Genomic DNA, 25,653 nt, shown 5'->3' on the forward strand with positions numbered 1-25,653 from the left:
AACTGTGTTACTGTATCACTGTGTGACTGTTTATCTGTGTGACTGTATATCTGTGTGACTGTATAACTGTGTTACTGTATCACTGTGTGACTGTATATCTGTGTGACTGTTTCACTGTGTGACTGTATCACTGTGTGACTCTACATCTGTGTCACTGTATCACTGTGTGACTGTATAACTGTGTGATTGTATCACTGTGTGACTGTATCACTAACTGTATCACTGTCTGACTGCATCACATTGTCACTGTATCACTGTGTGACTGTATATCTGTGTGACTGTTTCACTGTGTGACTGTATCACTGTGTGACTCTACATCTGTGTCACTGTATCACTGTGTGACTGTATAACTGTGTGATTGTATCACTGTGTGACTGTATCACTAACTGTATCACTGTCTGACTGCATCACATTGTCACTGTATCACTGTAACTGTATCACATTGTCACTGTATCACTGTGATTGTATCACTGTCAGACTGTATCACTGTAACTGTATCACTGTCTGACTGTATCACATTGTCACTGTATCACTGTAACTGTATCACATTGTCACACTGTATCACTGTGTGACTCTACATCTGTGTCACTGTATCACTGTGTGACTGTATAACTGTGTGATTGTATCACTGTGTGACTGTATCACTGTGATTGTATCACTGTCTGACTGTATCACTGTAACTGTATCACTGTCTGACTGTATCACATTGTCACTGTATCACTGTAACTGTATCACATTGTCACACTGTATCACTGTGATTGTATCACTGTTTGACTGTATCACTGTGACTTTATCACTGTGTGACTGTATCACTGTATCACATTGTCACTGTAACTGTATCACTGTCTGACTTTATCATTGTGACTGTATCACTGTGTGACTGTATAACTGTAACTTTATCACTGTGTGACTGTATCACTGTATCACTATATTTTTGTATCCCTTTGTAACTATATCAATGTCACTGTATCACTGTATTACTTTGTCACTGTATTAATGTGTCTTTGTTTCCCTTTCTTATTGTATAACTATGTCCCTGTGTTCCACAGGTCATATTCTCCGAATAATGTAATGAGCTTTGTAAACCTTTTTATTCCACTGCTTTTTTCATCAAAACCAGTTTGAAATATCAGATAACTCATTCATACACATTTACATGTTAATACACATTTACAGGCTTATTGCAGTGAGAAAACAAAATTAAGAGTTGAGATGACCCAGCACAGAATCATGAGCATCAGGCTTCATATACAGAGAGAGACTGTTAGAGCTCTGAGACTAGACTCCTTTACATCTCCAGTCCACCGCAGCACCGTAACCATGTTCCACTCTCACTCCACCTTTGTTTTTTGTTTTTATATTGAATCCGCCAAACATTGTTATATTGGTGTCCCATTGTTTGTTTTCACATTGTCTTATCACAATGTTGTGAAACCATTAACTCCTCAGTTATGTAAAGTTTGTGCCCCTCAGTGTTTCTTCTTCAGGTCTTGTACAGTTTGTTGATCACCTTGTCAATTTAGTGCCCCCTAGTGTTCATACTGACTGTTCAACCATCTTCAGTCTTAGTTATTTAAAGCCGCCCCTGTTAGTGTTTTGTGTCTTCCTCTGTCTTCAGCTCTTGTAGGGTTTATTGATTATCTTATCAATCCATCGCAGGAACCTGCTGACACGTGTGTACACTCCAGGAAACGATGGGTTTCCACATCCATGACCCCATGAGATCACCCCCGTCAGTACCCAGCGGCCTCCCTCCCCCTGACAAACCAGAGGACCCCCACTGTCGCCCTGGCAACTGTCCACACGGTGGCGCTCTGACAGGCTCCCTGCACACAGCATGCGTCCTGTGAAACGATCACCATATTTCTTTTTACACCTCCAGGCAGGAAGCAGAGGAACCCAGGCGTGGAGCAGAATCCTGGAGTATTCTGAGTCTGAAACATATAACATGTAAAGGTGTTCACATGTCAGGACAAAAACATGTAATAACTACCTGTGATGGAAGTGTGTTAGTTACCTGTGTAGGTGTAACATGTTACCTGTGATGGAAGTGTGTTAGTTACCTGTGTAGGTGTAAGATGTTACCTGTGATGGAAGTGTGTTAGTTACCTGTATAACTGTGTCACTGTATATCTTTGTGACTGTATAACTGTGTGGCTGTATCACTGTGTGACTGTATAACTGTGTCACTGTATATCTTTGTGACTGTATAACTGTGTGGCTGTATCACTGTGTGACTGTATCACTGTAACTGTATCACTGTGTGACTGTATACCTGTATCACTGTGTGACTGTATACCTGTATCACTGTGTGACTGTATCACTGTAACTGTATCACTGTAACTGTATCACTGTGTGACTGTATACCTGTATCACTGTGTGACTGTATCACTGTAACTGTATCACTGTGTGACTGTATACCTGTATCACTGTGTGACTGTATACCTGTTTCACTGTGTGACTGTATCACTGTGTGAGTGAATCACTGTGTGACTGTATAACTGTATCACTGTGTGACTGTATAACTGTGTGGCTGTATCACTGTGTGACTGTATCACTGTAACTGTATCACTGTGTGACTGTATACCTGTGTGACTGTATCACTGTAACTGTATCACTGTGTGACTGTATCACTGTGTGACTGTATACCTGTATCACTGTGTGACTGTATACCTGTTTCACTGTGTGACTGTATCACTGTGTGAGTGAATCACTGTGTGACTGTGCGACTGTGTGACTGTATACCTGTATCACTGTTTGACTGTATCACTGTAACTGTATCACTGTGTGACTGTATCACTGTGTGACTGTATCGCTGTGTGACTGTATCACTGTAACTGTATCACTGTGTGACTGTATACCTGTATCACTGTGTGACTGTATACCTGTTTCACTGTGTGACTGTATCACTGTGTGAGTGAATCACTGTGTGACTGTATAACTGTATCACTGTGTGACTGTATCACTGTGTGACTGTGCGACTGTGTGACTGTATACCTGTATCACTGTTTGACTGTATCACTGTTTGACTGTATAACTGTGTGACTGTATCACTGTGTGACTGTATCACTGTAACTGTATCACTGTGTGACTGTATCACTGTAACTGTATCACTGTGTGACTGTATACCTGTATCACTGTGTGACTGTATACCTGTTTCACTGTGTGACTGTATCACTGTGTGAGTGAATCACTGTGTGACTGTATAACTGTATCACTGTGTGACTGTATCACTGTAACTGTATCACTGTCTGACTGTATCACTGTGTGACTGTGCGACTGTGTGACTGTATACCTGTATCACTGTTTGACTGTATCACTGTGTGACTGTATACCTGTATCACTGTGTGACTGTATCACTGTGTGACTGTATATCTGTGTGACTCTATCACTGTGCGACTGTATAACTGTGTGACTGTATAACTGTGTGACTGTATATCTGTGTGACTGTATTACTGTGTGACTGTATAACTGTGTGACTGTATATCTGTGTGACTGTATATCAGTGTGACTGTATCACTGTGCGACTGTATAACTGTGTGACTGTATATCTGTGTGACTGTATCAATGTGTGACTGTATCACTGTGTGACTGTTTAACTGTGTGACTGTATCACTGTGTGACTGTATCACTTTGTGACTGTATATCTGTGTGACTGTATATCTGTGTGACTGTATAACTGTGTGACTGTATACCTGTATCACTGTGTAACTGTATCACTGTGTGACCGTATACCTATATCACTGTGTGACTGTATAACTGTGTGACTGTATATTCGTGTGACTGTATCACTGTGTGACTGTATATCCGTGTGACTGTATCACTGTGTGACTGTATAACTGTGTGACTGTATATCCGTGTTACTGTATAATTGTGTGACTATATATCTGTGTGACTGTATCATTCTGTGACTGTATACCTGTTTCACTGTGTGACTGTATCACTGTGTGAGTGAATCACTGTAACTGTATCACTGTGTGACTGTATACCTGTATCACTGTGTGACTGTATACCTGTATCACTGTGTGACTGTATCACTGTGTGAGTGAATCACTGTGTGACTGTATAACTGTATCACTGTGTGACTGTATATCTGTGTGACTCTATCACTGTGTGACTGTATAACTGTGTGACTGTATATCCGTGTTACTGTATAATTGTGTGACTATATATCTGTGTGACTGTATCATTCTGTGACTGTATACCTGTTTCACTGTGTGACTGTATCACTGTGTGAGTGAATCACTGTAACTGTATCACTGTGTGACTGTATACCTGTATCACTGTGTGACTGTATACCTGTATCACTGTGTGACTGTATCACTGTGTGAGTGAATCACTGTGTGACTGTATAACTGTATCACTGTGTGACTGTATCACTGTGTGACTGTATATCTGTGTGACTCTATCACTGTGTGACTGTATAACTGTTTGACTGTATCACTGTGTGACTGTATAACGGTGTGACTGTATATCTGTGTGACTCTATAACTGTGTGACTGTATCACTGTGTGACTGTATAACAGTGTGACTGTATATCTGTGTGACTGTATTACTGTGTGACTGTATAACTGTGTGACTGTATCACTGTCTGACTGTATCACTGTGTGACTGTGCGACTGTATGACTGTATACCTGTATCACTGTTTGACTGTATCACTGTGTGACTGTATACCTGTTTTGCTGTGTGACTGTATCACTGTATATCTGTATCACTGTGTGACTGTATCACTGTGTGACTGTATATCTGTGTGACTCTATCACTGTGTGACTGTATAACTGTTTGACTGTATCACTGTGTGACTGTATAACGGTGTGACTGTATATCTGTGTGACTCTATAACTGTGTGACTGTGTGACTGTATCAATGTGTGACTGTATCACTGTGTGACTGTATATCTGTGTGACTGTATCACTGTGTGACTGTATATCTGTGTGACTGTTTAACTGTGTGACTGTATCACTGTGTGACTGTATCACTTTGTGACTGTATATCTGTGTGACTGTATATCTGTGTGACTGTATAACTGTGTGACTGTATACCTGTATCACTGTGTAACTGTATCACTGTGTGACCGTATACCTATATCACTGTGTGACTGTATATCAGTGTGACTGTATAACTGTGTGACTGTATATTCGTGTGACTGTATCACTGTGTGACTGTATCACTGTGTGACTGTATAACTGTGTGACTGTATATCCATGTGACTGTATCACTGTGTGACTGTATCAGTGTGACTGTATAACTGTGTGACTGTATATCCGTGTTACTGTATAATTGTGTGACTATATATCTGTGTGACTGTATCACTGTGTGACTGTATCACTGTGTAACTATATCACTCTGTGACTGTATCATTCTGTGACTGTATACCTGTATCACTGTGTGACTGTATACCTCTTTCACTGTGTGACTGTATCACTGTGTGACTGTATACCTGTATCACTGTGTGACTGTATCACTATGTGACTGTGTGACTGTATACCTGTTTCACTGTGTGACTGTATCACTATATGACTGTTTACCTGTATCACTGTGTGACTGTATACCTGTGTGACTGTATCACTGTGTGACTGTATATCTGTGTGACTGTATATCTGTGTGACTTTATGACTGTGTCACCGTGTGACTGTATACCTGTTTCACTGTGTGACTGTATATCTGTGTGACTGTATGACTGTGTCACTGTGTGACTGTATCACTATGTGACTGTATAACTGTGTGACTGTATAACTGTGTGACTCTATCACTGTGTGACTGTATACCTGTTTCACTGTGTGACTGTATCACTGTGTGAGTGTATCACTGTGTGACTGTATAACTGTATCACTGTATGACTGTATCACTGTGTGACTGTATCACTGTGTGACTGTATCACTGTCTGACTGTATCACTGTGTGACTGTGCGACCGTATGACTATATACCTGTATCACTGTTTGACTGTATCACTGTGTGACTGTATACCTGTGTGACTGTATCACTGTATCACTGTATATCTGTATCACTGTGTGACTGTATACCTGTTTCACTGTGTGGCTGTATACCTGTATCACTGTGTGACTGTATATCTGTGTGACTCTATCACTGTGTGACTGTATAACTGTTTGACTGTATCACTGTGTGACTGTATAACGGTGTGACTGTATATCTCTGTGACTCTATCACTGTGTGACTGTATCACTGTGTTACTGTATCACTGTAACTGTATATCTGTGTGACTGTATATCTGTGTGACTGTATCACTGTGTGACTGTATAACTGTGTGACTGTATATCCGTGTGACTGTATCGCTGTGAGACTGTATATCTGTGTGACTCTATATTTGTGTGACTGTATAAATGTGTGACTGTATATCTGTCCGACTGTATAACTGTGTGACTGTATCACTGTGTGACTGTACCACTGTTACTGTATCACTGTCCGACTGTATCACATTGTCACTGTATCACTGTAACTGTATCACTGTGTGACTGTATCACATTGTCACTGTATCACTGTCTGACTGCATCACATTGTCACCGTATCACTGTAACTGTATCACATTGTCACTGTATCACTGTGATTGTATCACTGTCTGACTGTATCACTGTGACTTTATCACTGTGTGACTGTATCACTGTGTGACTGTAGCACTGTGTGACTGTTTATCTGTGTCACTGTATAACTGTGTTACTGTATATCCGTGTGACTGTATATCTGTGTGACTCTATAACTGTGTGACTGTATAACTGTGTGACTGTACATCTGTGTCACTGTATCACTGTGTGACTGTATCACTGTAACTGTATCACTGTATGACTGTATCACTAACTGTATCACTGTGTGACTGTATCATTAACTGTATCACTGTCTGACTGCATCACATTGTCACTGTATCACTGTAACTGTATCACATTGTCACTGTATCACTGTGATTGTATCACTGTCTGACTGTATCACTGTGACTTTATCACTGTGTGACTGTATCACTGTGTGACTGTAGCACTGTTTGACTGTATAACAGTGTGACTGTATCACTGTGTGACTGTATATCTGTGTGACTGTATCAATGTGTGACTGTATATCTGTGTTACTGTATCACTGTGTGACTGTATCACTGTGTGACTGTTTATCTGTGTGACTGTATAACTGTGTGACTGTATATCCGTGTGACTGTATAACTGTGTTACTGTATCACTGTGTGACTGTTTATCTGTGTGACTGTATATCTGTGTGACTGTATAACTGTGTTACTGTATCACTGTGTGACTGTATATCTGTGTGACTGTTTCACTGTGTGACTGTATCACTGTGTGACTCTACATCTGTGTCACTGTATCACTGTGTGACTGTATAACTGTGTGATTGTATCACTGTGTGACTGTATCACTAACTGTATCACTGTCTGACTGCATCACATTGTCACTGTATCACTGTGTGACTGTATATCTGTGTGACTGTTTCACTGTGTGACTGTATCACTGTGTGACTCTACATCTGTGTCACTGTATCACTGTGTGACTGTATAACTGTGTGATTGTATCACTGTGTGACTGTATCACTAACTGTATCACTGTCTGACTGCATCACATTGTCACTGTATCACTGTAACTGTATCACATTGTCACTGTATCACTGTGATTGTATCACTGTCAGACTGTATCACTGTAACTGTATCACTGTCTGACTGTATCACATTGTCACTGTATCACTGTAACTGTATCACATTGTCACACTGTATCACTGTGTGACTCTACATCTGTGTCACTGTATCACTGTGTGACTGTATAACTGTGTGATTGTATCACTGTGTGACTGTATCACTGTGATTGTATCACTGTCTGACTGTATCACTGTAACTGTATCACTGTCTGACTGTATCACATTGTCACTGTATCACTGTAACTGTATCACATTGTCACACTGTATCACTGTGATTGTATCACTGTTTGACTGTATCACTGTGACTTTATCACTGTGTGACTGTATCACTGTATCACATTGTCACTGTAACTGTATCACTGTCTGACTTTATCATTGTGACTGTATCACTGTGTGACTGTATAACTGTAACTTTATCACTGTGTGACTGTATCACTGTATCACTATATTTTTGTATCCCTTTGTAACTATATCAATGTCACTGTATCACTGTATTACTTTGTCACTGTATTAATGTGTCTTTGTTTCCCTTTCTTATTGTATAACTATGTCCCTGTGTTCCACAGGTCATATTCTCCGAATAATGTAATGAGCTTTGTAAACCTTTTTATTCCACTGCTTTTTTCATCAAAACCAGTTTGAAATATCAGATAACTCATTCATACACATTTACATGTTAATACACATTTACAGGCTTATTGCAGTGAGAAAACAAAATTAAGAGTTGAGATGACCCAGCACAGAATCATGAGCATCAGGCTTCATATACAGAGAGAGACTGTTAGAGCTCTGAGACTAGACTCCTTTACATCTCCAGTCCACCGCAGCACCGTAACCACGTTCCACTCTCACTCCACCTTTGTTTTTTGTTTTTATATTGAATCCGCCAAACATTGTTATATTGGTGTCCCATTGTTTGTTTTCACATTGTCTTATCACAATGTTGTGAAACCATTAACTCCTCAGTTATGTAAAGTTTGTGCCCCTCAGTGTTTCTTCTTCAGGTCTTGTACAGTTTGTTGATCACCTTGTCAATTTAGTGCCCCCTAGTGTTCATACTGACTGTTCAACCATCTTCAGTCTTAGTTATTTAAAGCCGCCCCTGTTAGTGTTTTGTGTCTTCCTCTGTCTTCAGCTCTTGTAGGGTTTATTGATTATCTTATCAATCCATCGCAGGAACCTGCTGACACGTGTGTACACTCCAGGAAACGATGGGTTTCCACATCCGTGACCCCATGAGATCACCCCCGTCAGTACCCAGCGGCCTCCCTCCCCCTGACAAACCAGAGGACCCCCACTGTCGCCCTGGCAACTGTCCACACGGTGGCGCTCTGACAGGCTCCCTGCACACAGCATGCGTCCTGTGAAACGATCACCATATTTCTTTTTACACCTCCAGGCAGGAAGCAGAGGAACCCAGGCGTGGAGCAGAATCCTGGAGTATTCTGAGTCTGAAACATATAACATGTAAAGGTGTTCACATGTCAGGACAAAAACATGTAATAACTACCTGTGATGGAAGTGTGTTAGTTACCTGTGTAGGTGTAACATGTTACCTGTGATGGAAGTGTGTTAGTTACCTGTGTAGGTGTAAGATGTTACCTGTGATGGAAGTGTGTTAGTTACCTGTATAACTGTGTCACTGTATATCTTTGTGACTGTATAACTGTGTGGCTGTATCACTGTGTGACTGTATAACTGTGTCACTGTATATCTTTGTGACTGTATAACTGTGTGGCTGTATCACTGTGTGACTGTATCACTGTAACTGTATCACTGTGTGACTGTATACCTGTATCACTGTGTGACTGTATACCTGTATCACTGTGTGACTGTATCACTGTAACTGTATCACTGTAACTGTATCACTGTGTGACTGTATACCTGTATCACTGTGTGACTGTATCACTGTAACTGTATCACTGTGTGACTGTATACCTGTATCACTGTGTGACTGTATACCTGTTTCACTGTGTGACTGTATCACTGTGTGAGTGAATCACTGTGTGACTGTATAACTGTATCACTGTGTGACTGTATAACTGTGTGGCTGTATCACTGTGTGACTGTATCACTGTAACTGTATCACTGTGTGACTGTATACCTGTGTGACTGTATCACTGTAACTGTATCACTGTGTGACTGTATCACTGTGTGACTGTATACCTGTATCACTGTGTGACTGTATACCTGTTTCACTGTGTGACTGTATCACTGTGTGAGTGAATCACTGTGTGACTGTGCGACTGTGTGACTGTATACCTGTATCACTGTTTGACTGTATCACTGTAACTGTATCACTGTGTGACTGTATCACTGTGTGACTGTATCGCTGTGTGACTGTATCACTGTAACTGTATCACTGTGTGACTGTATACCTGTATCACTGTGTGACTGTATACCTGTTTCACTGTGTGACTGTATCACTGTGTGAGTGAATCACTGTGTGACTGTATAACTGTATCACTGTGTGACTGTATCACTGTAACTGTATCACTGTGTGACTGTATCACTGTGTGACTGTGCGACTGTGTGACTGTATACCTGTATCACTGTTTGACTGTATCACTGTTTGACTGTATAACTGTGTGGCTGTATCACTGTGTGACTGTATCACTGTAACTGTATCACTGTGTGACTGTATCACTGTAACTGTATCACTGTGTGACTGTATACCTGTATCACTGTGTGACTGTATACCTGTTTCACTGTGTGACTGTATCACTGTGTGAGTGAATCACTGTGTGACTGTATAACTGTATCACTGTGTGACTGTATCACTGTAACTGTATCACTGTCTGACTGTATCACTGTCTGACTGTGCGACTGTGTGACTGTATACCTGTATCACTGTTTGACTGTATCACTGTGTGACTGTATACCTGTATCACTGTGTGACTGTATCACTGTGTGACTGTATATCTGTGTGACTCTATCACTGTGCGACTGTATAACTGTGTGACTGTATAACTGTGTGACTGTATATCTGTGTGACTGTATTACTGTGTGACTGTATAACTGTGTGACTGTATATCTGTGTGACTGTATATCAGTGTGACTGTATCACTGTGCGACTGTATAACTGTGTGACTGTATATCTGAGTGACTGTATCAATGTGTGACTGTATCACTGTGTGACTGTTTAACTGTGTGACTGTATCACTGTGTGACTGTATCACTTTGTGACTGTATATCTGTGTGACTGTATATCTGTGTGACTGTATAACTGTGTGACTGTATACCTGTATCACTGTGTAACTGTATCACTGTGTGACCGTATACCTATATCACTGTGTGACTGTATAACTGTGTGACTGTATATTCGTGTGACTGTATCACTGTGTGACTGTATATCCGTGTGACTGTATAATTGTGTGACTGTATATCCGTGTGACTGTATCACTGTGTGACTGTATAACTGTGTGACTGTATATCCGTGTTACTGTATAATTGTGTGACTATATATCTGTGTGACTGTATCATTCTGTGACTGTATACCTGTTTCACTGTGTGACTGTATCACTGTGTGAGTGAATCACTGTAACTGTATCACTGTGTGACTGTATACCTGTATCACTGTGTGACTGTATACCTGTATCACTGTGTGACTGTATCACTGTGTGAGTGAATCACTGTGTGACTGTATAACTGTATCACTGTGTGACTGTATCACTGTGTGACTGTATATCTGTGTGACTCTATCACTGTGTGACTGTATAACTGTTTGACTGTATCACTGTGTGACTGTATAACGGTGTGACTGTATATCTGTGTGACTCTATAACTGTGTGACTGTATCACTGTGTGACTGTATAACAGTGTGACTGTATATCTGTGTGACTGTATTACTGTGTGACTGTATAACTGTGTGACTGTATCACTGTCTGACTGTATCACTGTGTGACTGTGCGACTGTATGACTGTATACCTGTATCACTGTTTGACTGTATCACTGTGTGACTGTATACCTGTTTTGCTGTGTGACTGTATCACTGTATATCTGTATCACTGTGTGACTGTATCACTGTGTGACTGTATATCTGTGTGACTCTATCACTGTGTGACTGTATAACTGTTTGACTGTATCACTGTGTGACTGTATAACGGTGTGACTGTATATCTGTGTGACTCTATAACTGTGTGACTGTGTGACTGTATCAATGTGTGACTGTATCACTGTGTGACTGTATATCTGTGTGACTGTATCACTGTGTGACTGTATATCTGTGTGACTGTTTAACTGTGTGACTGTATCACTGTGTGACTGTATCACTTTGTGACTGTATATCTGTGTGACTGTATATCTGTGTGACTGTATAACTGTGTGACTGTATACCTGTATCACTGTGTAACTGTATCACTGTGTGACCGTATACCTATATCACTGTGTGACTGTATATCAGTGTGACTGTATAACTGTGTGACTGTATATTCGTGTGACTGTATCACTGTGTGACTGTATCACTGTGTGACTGTATAACTGTGTGACTGTATATCCATGTGACTGTATCACTGTGTGACTGTATCAGTGTGACTGTATAACTGTGTGACTGTATATCCGTGTTACTGTATAATTGTGTGACTATATATCTGTGTGACTGTATCACTGTGTGACTGTATCACTGTGTAACTATATCACTGTGTGACTGTATCATTCTGTGACTGTATACCTGTATCACTGTGTGACTGTATACCTCTTTCACTGTGTGACTGTATCACTGTGTGACTGTATACCTGTATCACTGTGTGACTGTATCACTATGTGACTGTGTGACTGTATACCTGTTTCACTGTGTGACTGTATCACTATATGACTGTTTACCTGTATCACTGTGTGACTGTATACCTGTGTGACTGTATCACTGTGTGACTGTATATCTGTGTGACTGTATATCTGTGTGACTTTATGACTGTGTCACCGTGTGACTGTATACCTGTTTCACTGTGTGACTGTATATCTGTGTGACTGTATGACTGTGTCACTGTGTGACTGTATCACTATGTGACTGTATAACTGTGTGACTGTATAACTGTGTGACTCTATCACTGTGTGACTGTATACCTGTTTCACTGTGTGACTGTATCACTGTGTGAGTGTATCACTGTGTGACTGTATAACTGTATCACTGTGTGACTGTATCACTGTGTGAGTGTATCACTGTGTGACTGTATAACTGTATCACTGTATGACTGTATCACTGTGTGACTGTATCACTGTGTGACTGTATCACTGTTTGACTGTATCACTGTGTGACTGTATACCTGTGTGACTGTATCACTGTATCACTGTATATCTGTATCACTGTGTGACTGTATACCTGTTTCACTGTGTGGCTGTATACCTGTATCACTGTGTGACTGTATATCTGTGTGACTCTATCACTGTGTGACTGTATAACTGTTTGACTGTATCACTGTGTGACTGTATAACGGTGTGACTGTATATCTCTGTGACTCTATCACTGTGTGACTGTATCACTGTGTTACTGTATCACTGTAACTGTATATCTGTGTGACTGTATATCTGTGTGACTGTATCACTGTGTGACTGTATAACTGTGTGACTGTATATCCGTGTGACTGTATCGCTGTGAGACTGTATATCTGTGTGACTCTATATTTGTGTGACTGTATAAATGTGTGACTGTATATCTGTGTGACTGTATAACTGTGTGACTGTATCACTGTGTGACTGTACCACTGTTACTGTATCACTGTCCGACTGTATCACATTGTCACTGTATCACTGTAACTGTATCACTGTGTGACTGTATCACATTGTCACTGTATCACTGTCTGACTGCATCACATTGTCACCGTATCACTGTAACTGTATCACATTGTCACTGTATCACTGTGATTGTATCACTGTCTGACTGTATCACTGTGACTTTATCACTGTGTGACTGTATCACTGTGTGACTGTAGCACTGTGTGACTGTTTATCTGTGTCACTGTATAACTGTGTGACTGTATATCCGTGTGACTGTATATCTGTGTGACTCTATAACTGTGTGACTGTATAACTGTTTGACTGTACATCTGTGTCACTGTATCACTGTGTGACTGTATCACTGTAACTGTATCACTGTATGACTGTATCACTAACTGTATCACTGTGTGACTGTATCATTAACTGTATCACTGTCTGACTGCATCACATTGTCACTGTATCACTGTAACTGTATCACATTGTCACTGTATCACTGTGATTGTATCACTGTCTGACTGTATCACTGTGACTTTATCACTGTGTGACTGTATCACTGTGTGACTGTAGCACTGTTTGACTGTGTAACAGTGTGACTGTATCACTGTGTGACTGTATATCTGTGTGACTGTATCAATGTGTGACTGTATATCTGTGTTACTGTATCACTGTGTGACTGTATCACTGTGTGACTGTTTATCTGTGTGACTGTATAACTGTGTGACTGTATATCCGTGTGACTGTATAACTGTGTTACTGTATCACTGTGTGACTGTTTATCTGTGTGACTGTATATCTGTGTGACTGTATAACTGTGTTACTGTATCACTGTGTGAGTGAATCACTGTGTGACTGTGCGACTGTGTGACTGTATACCTGTATCACTGTTTGACTGTATCACTGTAACTGTATCACTGTGTGACTGTATCACTGTGTGACTGTATCGCTGTGTGACTGTATCACTGTAACTGTATCACTGTGTGACTGTATACCTGTATCACTGTGTGACTGTATACCTGTTTCACTGTGTGACTGTATCACTGTGTGAGTGAATCACTGTGTGACTGTATAACTGTATCACTGTGTGACTGTATCACTGTAACTGTATCACTGTGTGACTGTATCACTGTGTGACTGTGCGACTGTGTGACTGTATACCTGTATCACTGTTTGACTGTATCACTGTTTGACTGTATAACTGTGTGGCTGTATCACTGTGTGACTGTATCACTGTAACTGTATCACTGTGTGACTGTATCACTGTAACTGTATCACTGTGTGACTGTCTACCTGTATCACTGTGTGACTGTATACCTGTTTCACTGTGTGACTGTATCACTGTGTGAGTGAATCACTGTGTGACTGTATAACTGTATCACTGTGTGACTGTATCACTGTAACTGTATCACTGTCTGACTGTATCACTGTCTGACTGTGCGACTGTGTGACTGTATACCTGTATCACTGTTTGACTGTATCACTGTGTGACTGTATACCTGTATCACTGTGTGACTGTATCACTGTGTGACTGTATATCTGTGTGACTCTATCACTGTGCGACTGTATAACTGTGTGACTGTATAACTGTGTGACTGTATATCTGTGTGACTGTATTACTGTGTGACTGTATAACTGTGTGACTGTATATCTGTGTGACTGTATATCAGTGTGACTGTATCACTGTGCGACTGTATAACTGTGTGACTGTATATCTGTGTGACTGTATCAATGTGTGACTGTATCACTGTGTGACTGTTTAACTGTGTGACTGTATCACTGTGTGACTGTATCACTTTGTGACTGTATATCTGTGTGACTGTATATCTGTGTGACTGTATAACTGTGTGACTGTATACCTGTATCACTGTGTAACTGTATCACTGTGTGACCGTATACCTATATCACTGTGTGACTGTATAACTGTGTGACTGTATATTCGTGTGACTGTATCACTGTGTGACTGTATATCCGTGTGACTGTATAATTGTGTGACTGTATATCCGTGTGACTGTATCACTGTGTGACTGTATAACTGTGTGACTGTATATCCGTGTTACTGTATAATTGTGTGACTATATATCTGTGTGACTGTATCATTCTGTGACTGTATACCTGTTTCACTGTGTGACTGTATCACTGTGTGAGTGAATCACTGTAACTGTATCACTGTGTGACTGTATACCTGTATCACTGTGTGACTGTATACCTGTATCACTGTGTGACTGTATCACTGTGTGACTGTATATCTGTGTGACTCTATCACTGTGTGACTGTATAACTGTTTGACTGTATCACTGTGTGACTGTATAACGGTGTGACTGTATATCTGTGTGACTCTATAACTGTGTGACTGTATCACTGTGTGACTGTATAACAGTGTGACTGTATATCTGTGTGACTGTATTACTGTGTGACTGTATAACTGTGTGACTGTATCACTGTCTGACTGTATCACTGTGTGACTGTGCGACTGTATGACTGTATACCTGTATCACTGTTTGACTGTATCACTGTGTGACTGTATACCTGTTTTGCTGTGTGACTGTATCACTGTATATCTGTATCACTGTGTGACTGTATCACTGTGTGACTGTATATCTGTGTGACTCTATCACTGTGTGACTGTATAACTGTTTGACTGTATCACTGTGTGACTGTATAACGGTGTGACTGTATATCTGTGTGACTCTATAACTGTGTGACTGTGTGACTGTATCAATGTGTGACTGTATCACTGTGTGACTGTATATCTGTGTGACTGTATCACTGTGTGACTGTATATCTGTGTGACTGTTTAACTGTGTGACTGTATCACTGTGTGACTGTATCACTTTGTGACTGTATATCTGTGTGACTGTATATCTGTGTGACTGTATAACTGTGTGACTGTATACCTGTATCACTGTGTAACTGTATCACTGTGTGACCGTATACCTATATCACTGTGTGACTGTATATCAGTGTGACTGTATAACTGTGTGACTGTATATTCGTGTGACTGTATCACTGTGTGACTGTATCACTGTGTGACTGTATAACTGTGTGACTGTATATCCATGTGACTGTATCACTGTGTGACTGTATCAGTGTGACTGTATAACTGTGTGACTGTATATCCGTGTTACTGTATAATTGTGTGACTATATATCTGTGTGACTGTATCACTGTGTGACTGTATCACTGTGTAACTATATCACTGTGTGACTGTATCATTCTGTGACTGTATACCTGTATCACTGTGTGACTGTATACCTCTTTCACTGTGTGACTGTATCACTGTGTGACTGTATACCTGTATCACTGTGTGACTGTATCACTATGTGACTGTGTGACTGTATACCTGTTTCACTGTGTGACTGTATCACTATATGACTGTTTACCTGTATCACTGTGTGACTGTATACCTGTGTGACTGTATCACTGTGTGACTGTATATCTGTGTGACTGTATATCTGTGTGACTTTATGACTGTGTCACCGTGTGACTGTATACCTGTTTCACTGTGTGACTGTATATCTGTGTGACTGTATGACTGTGTCACTGTGTGACTGTATCACTATGTGACTGTATAACTGTGTGACTGTATAACTGTGTGACTCTATCACTGTGTGACTGTATACCTGTTTCACTGTGTGACTGTATCACTGTGTGAGTGTATCACTGTGTGACTGTATAACTGTATCACTGTGTGACTGTATCACTGTGTGAGTGTATCACTGTGTGACTGTATAACTGTATCACTGTATGACTGTATCACTGTGTGACTGTATCACTGTGTGACTGTATCACTGTTTGACTGTATCACTGTGTGACTGTATACCTGTGTGACTGTATCACTGTATCACTGTATATCTGTATCACTGTGTGACTGTATACCTGTTTCACTGTGTGGCTGTATACCTGTATCACTGTGTGACTGTATATCTGTGTGACTCTATCACTGTGTGACTGTATAACTGTTTGACTGTATCACTGTGTGACTGTATAACGGTGTGACTGTATATCTCTGTGACTCTATCACTGTGTGACTGTATCACTGTGTTACTGTATCACTGTAACTGTATATCTGTGTGACTGTATATCTGTGTGACTGTATCACTGTGTGACTGTATAACTGTGTGACTGTATATCCGTGTGACTGTATCGCTGTGAGACTGTATATCTGTGTGACTCTATATTTGTGTGACTGTATAAATGTGTGACTGTATATCTGTGTGACTGTATAACTGTGTGACTGTATCACTGTGTGACTGTACCACTGTTACTGTATCACTGTCCGACTGTATCACATTGTCACTGTATCACTGTAACTGTATCACTGTGTGACTGTATCACATTGTCACTGTATCACTGTCTGACTGCATCACATTGTCACCGTATCACTGTAACTGTATCACATTGTCACTGTATCACTGTGACTTTATCACTGTCTGACTGTATCACTGTGACTTTATCACTGTGTGACTGTATCACTGTGTGACTGTAGCACTGTGTGACTGTTTATCTGTGTCACTGTATAACTGTGTGACTGTATATCCGTGTGACTGTATATCTGTGTGACTCTATAACTGTGTGACTGTATAACTGTGTGACTGTACATCTGTGTCACTGTATCACTGTGTGACTGTATCACTGTAACTGTATCACTGTATGACTGTATCACTAACTGTATCACTGTGTGACTGTATCATTAACTGTATCACTGTCTGACTGCATCACATTGTCACTGTATCACTGTAACTGTATCACATTGTCACTGTATCACTGTGATTGTATCACTGTCTGACTGTATCACTGTGACTTTATCACTGTGTGACTGTATCACTGTGTGACTGTAGCACTGTTTGACTGTATAACAGTGTGACTGTATCACTGTGTGACTGTATATCTGTGTGACTGTATCAATGTGTGACTGTATATCTGTGTTACTGTATCACTGTGTGACTGTATCACTGTGTGACTGTTTATCTGTGTGACTGTATAACTGTGTGACTGTATATCCGTGTGACTGTATAACTGTGTTACTGTATCACTGTGTGACTGTTTATCTGTGTGACTGTATATCTGTGTGACTGTATAACTGTGTTACTGTATCACTGTGTGACTGTATATCTGTGTGACTGTTTCACTGTGTGACTGTATCACTGTGTGACTCTACATCTGTGTCACTGTATCACTGTGTGACTGTATAACTGTGTGATTGTATCACTGTGTGACTGTATCACTAACTGTATCACTGTCTGACTGCATCACATTGTCACTGTATCACTGTGTGACTGTATATCTGTGTGACTGTTTCACTGTGTGACTGTATCACTGTGTGACTGTATCACTTTGTGACTGTATATCTGTGTGACTGTATATCTGTGTGACTGTATAACTGTGTGACTGTATACCTGTATCACTGTGTAACTGTATCACTGTGTGACCGTATACCTATATCACTGTGTGACTGTATAACTGTGTGACTGTATATTCGTGTGACTGTATCACTGTGTGACTGTATATCCGTGTGACTGTATAATTGTGTGACTGTATATCCGTGTGACTGTATCACTGTGTGACTGTATAACTGTTTGACTGTATATCCGTGTTACTGTATAATTGTGTGACTATATATCTGTTTGACTGTATCATTCTGTGACTGTATACCTGTTTCACTGTGTGACTGTATCACTGTGTGAGTGAATCACTGTAATTGTATCACTGTGTGACTGTATACCTGTATCACTGTGTGACTGTATACCTGTATCACTGTGTGACTGTATCACTGTGTGAGTGAATCACTGTGTGACTGTATAACTGTATCACTGTGTGACTGTATCACTGTGTGACTGTATATCTGTGTGACTCTATCACTGTGTGACTGTATAACTGTTTGACTGTATCACTGTGTGACTGTATAACGGTGTGACTGTATATCTGTGTGACTCTATAACTGTGTGACTGTATCACTGTGTGACTGTATAACAGTGTGACTGTATATCTGTGTGACTGTATTACTGTGTGACTGTATAACTGTGTGACTGTATCACTGTCTGACTGTATCACTGTGTGACTGTGCGACTGTATGACTGTATACCTGTATCACTGTTTGACTGTATCACTGTGTGACTGTATACCTGTTTTGCTGTGTGACTGTATCACTGTATATCTGTATCACTGTGTGACTGTATCACTGTGTGACTGTATATCTGTGTGACTCTATCACTGTGTGACTGTATAACTGTTTGACTGTATCACTGTGTGACTGTATAACGGTGTGACTGTATATCTGTGTGACTCTATAACTGTGTGACTGTGTGACTGTATCAATGTGTGACTGTATCACTGTGTGACTGTATATCTGTGTGACTGTATCACTGTGTGACTGTATATCTGTGTGACTGTTTAACTGTGTGACTGTATCACTGTGTGACTGTATCACTTTGTGACTGTATATCTGTGTGACTGTATATCTGTGTGACTGTATAACTGTGTGACTGTATACCTGTATCACTGTGTAACTTTATCACTGTGTGACCGTATACCTATATCACTGTGTGACTGTATATCAGTGTGACTGTATAACTGTGTGACTGTATATTCGTGTGACTGTATCACTGTGTGACTGTATCACTGTGTGACTGTATAACTGTGTGACTGTATATCCATGTGACTGTATCACTGTGTGACTGTATCAGTGTGACTGTATAACTGTGTGACTGTATATCCGTGTTACTGTATAATTGTGTGACTATATATCTGTGTGACTGTATCACTGTGTGACTGTATCACTGTGTAACTATATCACTGTGTGACTGTATCATTCTGTGACTGTATACCTGTATCACTGTGTGACTGTATACCTCTTTCACTGTGTGACTGTATCACTGTGTGACTGTATACCTGTATCACTGTGTGACTGTATCACTATGTGACTGTGTGACTGTATACCTGTTTCACTGTGTGACTGTATCACTATATGACTGTTTACCTGTATCACTGTGTGACTGTATACCTGTGTGACTGTATCACTGTGTGACTGTATATCTGTGTGACTGTATATCTGTGTGACTTTATGACTGTGTCACCGTGTGACTGTAGACCTGTTTCACTGTGTGACTGTATATCTGTGTGACTGTATGACTGTGTCACTGTGTGACTGTATCACTATGTGACTGTATAACTGTGTGACTGTATAACTGTGTGACTCTATCACTGTGTGACTGTATACCTGTTTCACTGTGTGACTGTATCACTGTGTGAGTGTATCACTGTGTGACTGTATAACTGTATCACTGTATGACTGTATCACTGTGTGACTGTATCACTGTGTGACTGTATCACTGTCTGACTGTATCACTGTGTGACTGTGCGACTGTATGACTATATACCTGTATCACTGTTTGACTGTATCACTGTGTGACTGTATACCTGTGTGACTGTATCACTGTATCACTGTATATCTGTATCACTGTGTGACTGTATACCTGTTTCACTGTGTGGCTGTATACCTGTATCACTGTGTGACTGTATATCTGTGTGACTCTATCACTGTGTGACTGTATAACTGTTTGACTGTATCACTGTGTGACTGTATAACGGTGTGACTGTATATCTCTGTGACTCTATCACTGTGTGACTGTATCACTGTGTTACTGTATCACTGTAACTGTATATCTGTGTGACTGTATATCTGTGTGACTGTATCACTGTGTGACTGTATAACTGTGTGACTGTATATCCGTGTGACTGTATCGCTGTGAGACTGTATATCTGTGTGACTCTATATTTGTGTGACTGTATAAATGTGTGACTGTATATCTGTGTGACTGTATAACTGTGTGACTGTATCACTGTGTGACTGTACCACTGTTACTGTATCACTGTCCGACTGTATCACATTGTCACTGTATCACTGTAACTGTATCACTGTGTGACTGTATCACTGTCTGACTGTATCACTGTCTGACTGCATCACATTGTCACCGTATCACTGTAACTGTATCACATTGTCACTGTATCACTGTGATTGTATCACTGTCTGACTGTATCACTGTGACTTTATCACTGTGTGACTGTATCACTGTGTGACTGTAGCACTGTGTGACTGTTTATCTGTGTCACTGTATAACTGTGTGACTGTATATCCGTGTGACTGTATATCTGTGTGACTCTATAACTGTGTGACTGTATAACTGTGTGACTGTACATCTGTGTCACTGTATCACTGTGTGACTGTATCACTGTAACTGTATCACTGTATGACTGTATCACTAACTGTATCACTGTGTGACTGTATCATTAACTGTATCACTGTCTGACTGCATCACATTGTCACTGTATCACTGTAACTGTATCACATTGTCACTGTATCACTGTGATTGTATCACTGTCTGACTGTATCACTGTGACTTTATCACTGTGTGACTGTATCACTGTGTGACTGTAGCACTGTTTGACTGTATAACAGTGTGACTGTATCACTGTGTGACTGTATATCTGTGTGACTGTATCAATGTGTGACTGTATATCTGTGTTACTGTATCACTGTGTGACTGTATCACTGTGTGACTGTTTATCTGTGTGACTGTATAACTGTGTGACTGTATATCCGTGTGACTGTATAACTGTGTTACTGTATCACTGTGTGACTGTTTATCTGTGTGACTGTATATCTGTGTGACTGTATAACTGTGTTACTGTATCACTGTGTGACTGTATATCTGTGTGACTGTTTCACTGTGTGACTGTATCACTGTGTGACTCTACATCTGTGTCACTGTATCACTGTGTGACTGTATAACTGTGTGATTGTATCACTGTGTGACTGTATCACTAACTGTATCACTGTCTGACTGCATCACATTGTCACTGTATCACTGTGTGACTGTATATCTGTGTGACTGTTTCACTGTGTGACTGTATCACTGTGTGACTCTACATCTGTGTCACTGTATCACTGTGTGACTGTATAACTGTGTGATTGTATCACTGTGTGACTGTATCACTAACTGTATCACTGTCTGACTGCATCACATTGTCACTGTATCACTGTAACTGTATCACATTGTCACTGTATCACTGTGATTGTATCACTGTCAGACTGTATCACTGTAACTGTATCACTGTCTGACTGTATCACATTGTCACTGTATCACTGTAACTGTATCACATTGTCACACTGTATCACTGTGTGACTCTACATCTGTGTCACTGTATCACTGTGTGACTGTATAACTGTGTGATTGTATCACTGTGTGACTGTATCACTGTGATTGTATCACTGTATGACTGTATCACTAACTGTATCACTGTGTGACTGTATCATTAACTGTATCACTGTCTGACTGCATCACATTGTCACTGTATCACTGTAACTGTATCACATTGTCACTGTATCACTGTGATTGTATCACTGTCTGACTGTATCACTGTGACTTTATCACTGTGTGACTGTATCACTGTGTGACTGTAGCACTGTTTGACTGTATAACAGTGTGACTGTATCACTGTGTGACTGTATATCTGTGTGACTGTATCAATGTGTGACTGTATATCTGTGTTACTGTATCACTGTGTGACTGTATCACTGTGTTACTGTATCACTGTAACTGTATATCTGTGTGACTGTATATCTGTGTGACTGTATCACTGTGTGACTGTATAACTGTGTGACTGTATATCCGTGTGACTGTATCGCTGTGAGACTGTATATCTGTGTGACTCTATATTTGTGTGACTGTATAAATGTGTGACTGTATATCTGTGTGACTGTATAACTGTGTGACTGTATCACTGTGTGACTGTACCACTGTTACTGTATCACTGTCCGACTGTATCACATTGTCACTGTATCACTGTAACTGTATCACTGTGTGACTGTATCACTGTCTGACTGTATCACTGTCTGACTGCATCACATTGTCACCGTATCACTGTAACTGTATCACATTGTCACTGTATCACTGTGATTGTATCACTGTCTGACTGTATCACTGTGACTTTATCACTGTGTGACTGTATCACTGTGTGACTGTAGCACTGTGTGACTGTTTATCTGTGTCACTGTATAACTGTGTGACTGTATATCCGTGTGACTGTATATCTGTGTGACTCTATAACTGTGTGACTGTATAACTGTGTGACTGTACATCTGTGTCACTGTATCACTGTGTGACTGTATCACTGTAACTGTATCACTGTATGACTGTATCACTAACTGTATCACTGTGTGACTGTATCATTAACTGTATCACTGTCTGACTGCATCACATTGTCACTGTATCACTGTAACTGTATCACATTGTCACTGTATCACTGTGATTGTATCACTGTCTGACTGTATCACTGTGACTTTATCACTGTGTGACTGTATCACTGTGTGACTGTAGCACTGTTTGACTGTATAACAGTGTGACTGTATCACTGTGTGACTGTATATCTGTGTGACTGTATCAATGTGTGACTGTATATCTGTGTTACTGTATCACTGTGTGACTGTATCACTGTGTGACTGTTTATCTGTGTGACTGTATAACTGTGTGACTGTATATCCGTGTGACTGTATAACTGTGTTACTGTATCACTGTGTGACTGTTTATCTGTGTGACTGTATATCTGTGTGACTGTATAACTGTGTTACTGTATCACTGTGTGACTGTATATCTGTGTGACTGTTTCACTGTGTGACTGTATCACTGTGTGACTCTACATCTGTGTCACTGTATCACTGTGTGACTGTATAACTGTGTGATTGTATCACTGTGTGACTGTATCACTAACTGTATCACTGTCTGACTGCATCACATTGTCACTGTATCACTGTGTGACTGTATATCTGTGTGACTGTTTCACTGTGTGACTGTATCACTGTGTGACTCTACATCTGTGTCACTGTATCACTGTGTGACTGTATAACTGTGTGATTGTATCACTGTGTGACTGTATCACTAACTGTATCACTGTCTGACTGCATCACATTGTCACTGTATCACTGTAACTGTATCACATTGTCACTGTATCACTGTGATTGTATCACTGTCAGACTGTATCACTGTAACTGTATCACTGTCTGACTGTATCACATTGTCACTGTATCACTGTAACTGTATCACATTGTCACACTGTATCACTGTGTGACTCTACATCTGTGTCACTGTATCACTGTGTGACTGTATAACTGTGTGATTGTATCACTGTGTGACTGTATCACTGTGATTGTATCACTGTCTGACTGTATCACTGTAACTGTATCACTGTCTGACTGTATCACATTGTCACTGTATCACTGTAACTGTATCACATTGTCACACTGTATCACTGTGATTGTATCACTGTTTGACTGTATCACTGTGACTTTATCACTGTGTTATCTTATTGTATAACTATGTCCCTGTGTTCCACAGGTCATATTCTCCGAATAATGTAATGAGCTTTGTAAACCTTTTTATTCCACTGCTTTTTTCATCAAAACCAGTTTGAAATATCAGATAACTCATTCATACACATTTACATGTTAATACACATTTACAGGCTTATTGCAGTGAGAAAACAAAATTAAGAGTTGAGATGACCCAGCACAGAATCATGAGCATCAGGCTTCATATACAGAGAGAGACTGTTAGAGCTCTGAGACTAGACTCCTTTACATCTCCAGTCCACCGCAGCACCGTAACCACGTTCCACTCTCACTCCACCTTTGTTTTTTGTTTTTATATTGAATCCGCCAAACATTGTTATATTGGTGTCCCATTGTTTGTTTTCACATTGTCTTATCACAATGTTGTGAAACCATTAACTCCTCAGTTATGTAAAGTTTGTGCCCCTCAGTGTTTCTTCTTCAGGTCTTGTACAGTTTGTTGATCACCTTGTCAATTTAGTGCCCCCTAGTGTTCATACTGACTGTTCAACCATCTTCAGTCTTAGTTATTTAAAGCCGCCCCTGACTGTATAACTGTATCACTGTATGACTGTATCACTGTGTGACTGTATCACTGTGTGACTGTATCACTGTCTGACTGTATCACTGTGTGACTGTGCGACTGTATGACTATATACCTGTATCACTGTTTGACTGTATCACTGTGTGACTGTATACCTGTGTGACTGTATCACTGTATCACTGTATATCTGTATCACTGTGTGACTGTATACCTGTTTCACTGTGTGGCTGTATACCTGTATCACTGTGTGACTGTATATCTGTGTGACTCTATCACTGTGTGACTGTATAACTGTTTGACTGTATCACTGTGTGACTGTATAACGGTGTGACTGTATATCTCTGTGACTCTATCACTGTGTGACTGTATC

Source organism: Labrus bergylta, chromosome 10 (genome assembly GCF_963930695.1).
Source record: "Labrus bergylta chromosome 10, fLabBer1.1, whole genome shotgun sequence".
Lineage (NCBI taxonomy): Eukaryota > Metazoa > Chordata > Actinopteri > Labriformes > Labridae > Labrus > Labrus bergylta.